Source organism: Microtus pennsylvanicus, chromosome 4 (genome assembly GCF_037038515.1).
Source record: "Microtus pennsylvanicus isolate mMicPen1 chromosome 4, mMicPen1.hap1, whole genome shotgun sequence".
NCBI lineage: Eukaryota > Metazoa > Chordata > Mammalia > Rodentia > Cricetidae > Microtus > Microtus pennsylvanicus.
In genome coordinates, this window is record NC_134582.1 from 71,591,037 (window position 1) to 71,595,598 (window position 4,562).

Sequence of the window (4,562 nt, forward strand, 5' to 3'; positions counted from 1 at the left end):
GTGCACACCTTTAATTCCAGCAAGTGGGAGGCAGATGCAGGTGGATCTCTGTGAGTTAGAGGCCAGCCTGGGCTACGGAGTGAGTTCCAGAACAGCCACGGCTACACAAAGACAATCCTGTCTCAAAACAAAACTGGTTCTTGGGGGCTAGAGAGACGGCGGTTAAGAGCATTGCCTGCTCTTCCAAAGGTCCTGAGTTCAATTCTCAGCAACCACATGGTAGCTCACAACCAACTGTAATGAGGACCTGTGCCCTCCTCTGGCCTGCAGGCGTACACACAGACAGAATACTGTATACATAATAAATAAATAAAAATTAAAAAAAAAAACGGTTCTTCATACCATGTTGGGTTTTATCTTTTTATTTAGTGGTTCACCCCATATGTGAAATATAACAGGAATTCTGGTTCATGTTTTCTACCATGCTGGATCAATTCATAGGCTGTTATATTTTATTTGACCTCTGAACGGTGAGTTGTGATTTTCCTTTGTTCTAACCTGTCAACAATCCTCAGAAAGAACTTGACTTCAGGGGCTGGGGTTATGGAGAACACATACAGGTCAAGGCCTTCTTCAGAGTTGTGCCCCAAAGTCACCAACACTCAGAATCCAATCTTTATAGTTAAAGTGTTTTTTTTAAAAAGGCCATTGAAACAGCTCAATGGATAATAGCTATCAAGAGATGTGGTGATATTTTGTTTTAACAAATAAAGCTTGCCTGAAGGTCAGAGTGCAGAGCTAGCCACTAGTTAGCCATAGAGGCCAGGTAGCGGTGTAACACACGTTTAACTGCCACACTCTGAGATCTCTGAGAGCCCAAGGCCATCCTAGGCTGTGAGAGTTGGAATCTACCTAAAAGAAAGTACTGCCGGGCCGGGCGGTGGTGGCGCACGCCTTTAATCCCAGCACTCGGGAGGCAGAGGCAGGAGGATCTCTGTGAGTTCGAGACCAGCCTGGTCTACAAGAGCTAGTTCCAGGACAGGCTCCAAAACCACAGAGAAACCCTGTCTCGAAAAAAACTAAAAAAACAAAAAACAAAAAACAAAAAAACAAAACAAAACAAAAACCACAGAGAAACCCTGTCTCAAAAAACCAAAAAAAAAAAAAAAAAAAAAGGAAGTACTGCCAGCAGCTCACACCTTTAATCCCAGCACTTGGGAGGTGGAGTCAGGAGGTGGTGGTACGGTGGGCGGGGCTTAGAGAGGATATAAATTCGGAGGGGAGACAGGGGCTTGTGTTTCAGTCTGAAGTTTCATAGAGGCAGCATTCAGTCTGAGCACTTGTAGAGAGAGGATACCGTATTCGGTCTGAAGCTTTGTGGAGGTAAGAACTAGTGGCCTGCTCTATTTCTCTGATCTTTCAGCTTTCACGCCCTAATATCTGACTCCGGGTTTTTACTATTAAAACCAATTAGAATTCGCACTGCCAGCGACAAGACTCGCGTCCCCTGCGACCCGAGGCCCTGGCCCAGCCGGATTTTTCTCTTCGGGCAGACATGGACTTCAGAGAGATCCTCCTGATTGCTTCCAAGGGACAAGGTGTCAACCATGTTCCGAAAAGATACAGTTTGGCAGTGGGGCCTCCTAAGAAAGATCCAAAGGTGAAAGGTGTCCAGCCGGCAGCTGTGCAAGCTTTCCTGCAGAGGAAAGAAGAGGAGCTTAGGCGGACCGCCTTAGAGGAGAAAAGGAGGCGAGAAGAACTAGTCAGAAAACGAATTGAGCTCAAACATGACAGGAGAGCCAGAGCGATGGCCAGAAGGACAAAGGACAATTTTTATGGCTACGACGGGATTCCTGTTAAGGAAAAGACAAAGAAGAGCCAGAGAGCGGAAAGCCGCCCAGACCAGGGCACTAACCCAGAGTATGAGGTGGAGACAGGAGAGTTCCCAGACTACAGTCAGGGTGAGTTGGAGCAGGAATTCAAGGAGGACCAAGAGCCTCTCAAAGCTGAAAGCCAACCAAAGGCCCGCCTTAAAAGGACCCCTCCCCCCATGACCTTCACTGAATTAATGAGGTTAGCTGAGAAGAAGCAGTTCGAACCAGTGGAGGTCAAGGCAGTAAGAAAAGCAGAAGAGAGGCCCTTGACTGCAAAGGAACTCAGGGAGCAAGAGTTTCTTGGACGAATGCATAAGAACAAGAAACCTGAGACAGAAGCCAAATTCCCTCTGCCTGTGTCTCCCTCTCATAGAGACAGTGTGGGCACAAAACCCAGCAAGGGTTCTGGGGACAGGCAGACTTTTTCCAAAGGATTGCTGTTTCCTCGTGCTGAGAAGACATCCAAACCCAGCACAGGCAATGAGAAGCAAGTAGCTTTGTCTCCATGCAAATCCACTCCAGGAGAGAGGATTAAGGCCGAATCTGGCAGTAGCTCCCAGGCCTCACACAATAGACCTGTCTCCCATGGGGCTGGAAAGCCCCAGCCCAGCACCTGTTCCTCAAGTGTCCCAAAGACTTCTGCTAGTGGGACTCAGAAGTCTGCTTCTGAGCAGAAAGCCAGAAAACCTCTTCCTTCTCATCCAAGTCATTCCAAACCTGGGCCCACAGTCTTCCCACACAACGAAGCTAAGAGTCCAGGTATCAGACAGCCAGGCAGCAACACCGACTCAGCTTCTGGACGACCCAGCCCAGGGACAGCTTGGCCCACAGTTAGTTCTGGCGCCATGCGCAGGCGCCAGAACAGCAGCTCCAGCTCAGGACCCGAGCAATCCATCAGTGGGATCAGAAAGCTGGCCAGCAATCCGCATCCCTCTGGACGAACAGTCAATGGCACAAATGGTACTGGACGACCCGCCAGCAGCTCCACTGGCCCTGGGCGACCCATCAGTAGCCCTGGTGGTTCTGGAAGATCTTCGAGCAGTTCTGGAGGTCCTAGGGGGCCTGTAAACAGTCCACATGACATCCGACGACCAGTGAGCAGCCTAGGTCCCCCAGGACGGTCAGTCAGTGGCCCTGGGAGGTCTATAAGTGGTTCCGTTCTAGCTAGAAGGACTGTCAGTTCAGGCCCTGGAAGACCAGTGAGCAGCTTGGGACCTGGACGCACAGTTAGTAGCCCAGGCCTCCCCATAAAACCCAAGTGCACTGTTGTCTCAGAAACAATTTCTTTAAAGAATATTATTAGTCGGTCAAGCAATGGACAGATAAATGGAATGAAGCCTCTGCCGTCTGGCTACAGATCTGTCCCAGGTCCTCAAAGGCTCCCCTTCCCTACTGGCTACAAAAGGCTTCGAGAGTGTAAAGAAGAAAGTGATGATGAATATGACCCAGACATGGATGATTTCATCGAAGATGAAGGAGACCCTCAGGAAGAAATATCCAAGCACATTCGGGAAATCTTTGGCTATGACCGACGAAAGTATAAAGATGAGAGTGACAATGCTTTACGTAACATGGAGAGCAGCTGGCAGGAGCAGCAGAAGGAGGAAGCCAAGAGTTTAAGACTAGGAAAGCAAGAGGACCTCCAGGAGATGAGACGTGAGGAGGAAGAAAGGAAACGCCAAAAGGCCAAGAAGCTGAAGCTTCTGAAGTGAGCTCCTGCTAACTTTGTGAATCTAGGACACTGTTGCAAGGATTTCTGCCTTCAACTGAACAAGCCCCTTACCAGTTTAGATGGACACCTGGGCACTCAGGGGGAAGGGATGAGGGAATGCAGACTGTCCTGTCATTGCGGGCTATCATTTGAGTGTACTGCGTTATCAGTGTTCTCAAAGAGACCAGAGTGGAATCTATAATGCATGTGATACGATGTGCGCTCTGAGCTCTGGTGAAGTTATCCCTTTACTGGTGCTGGCTTAGATCCTGAGGAGCTGTGCACGCTCATGTCGACCAGTCAGCTGGTCTTTTATTGTTCCTTTGCTACTTTTGAATGGAGACAAAGATTGATGTGTGAGTGGGGTACTACCCAGAACTCAGTCGTACTTGTCCTTAGGAAGGGCCTAGCCCTTCTTTGAATGCTGCAAGCAAATAAATAAAACCTCATACCCACACAGGACAACACATACATGAATACAAAATAAAGAAAATGTAACTTAAATTTTGTTGGTTTGTTTGTTTATTCAAGACTGGGTTTTTCAGCCGGGCGTTGGTGGTGCACGCCTTTAATCCCAGCACTAGGGAGGCAGAGGCAGGCGGATCTCTGTAAGTTCGAGACCAGCCTGGTCTACAGACTACAGAGCTAGTTCCAGGACAGGCTCCAAAGCCGCAGAGAAACCAAAAAAAAAAAAAAAAAAAAGACTGGGTTTTTCTATGTAGTTCTGGCTGTCCTGGAACTTGCTCTGCAGTCCAGGCTGGCTTAGAACACAGAGATTTGCCTCCTGAATGATGAGATTAAAGGAGTGTGCCACCACCTCCTGGCCATTAACTTAAATTTTTAAATGAATTGCTCTATTTTTAATCCCTCCCCTTTCCCTTCCTTCCATTCTGTGAGGGCAGATGCCTGAGTCCCCAAGGAGGCAGTCAGAAGTTACAGGCGGTTGTGAAGGTCTGATGTGGGACCTGAGAATCTAACGTGGGTCCTCTGCAGGAGCAGTAGACACTCCTCTGAGCGGTGCCTATGGAGGCTGGGAT

General features: G+C 48.6%; 1 pseudogene; it reads left to right on the forward strand.

The window, feature by feature from the left end:
• The first annotated feature begins 1,495 nt into the window (after positions 1 to 1,495).
• On the forward strand, positions 1,496 to 3,526 carry LOC142849008 (protein SPT2 homolog pseudogene; annotated as a pseudogene).
• Positions 3,527 to 4,562: the final 1,036 nt, after the last annotated feature.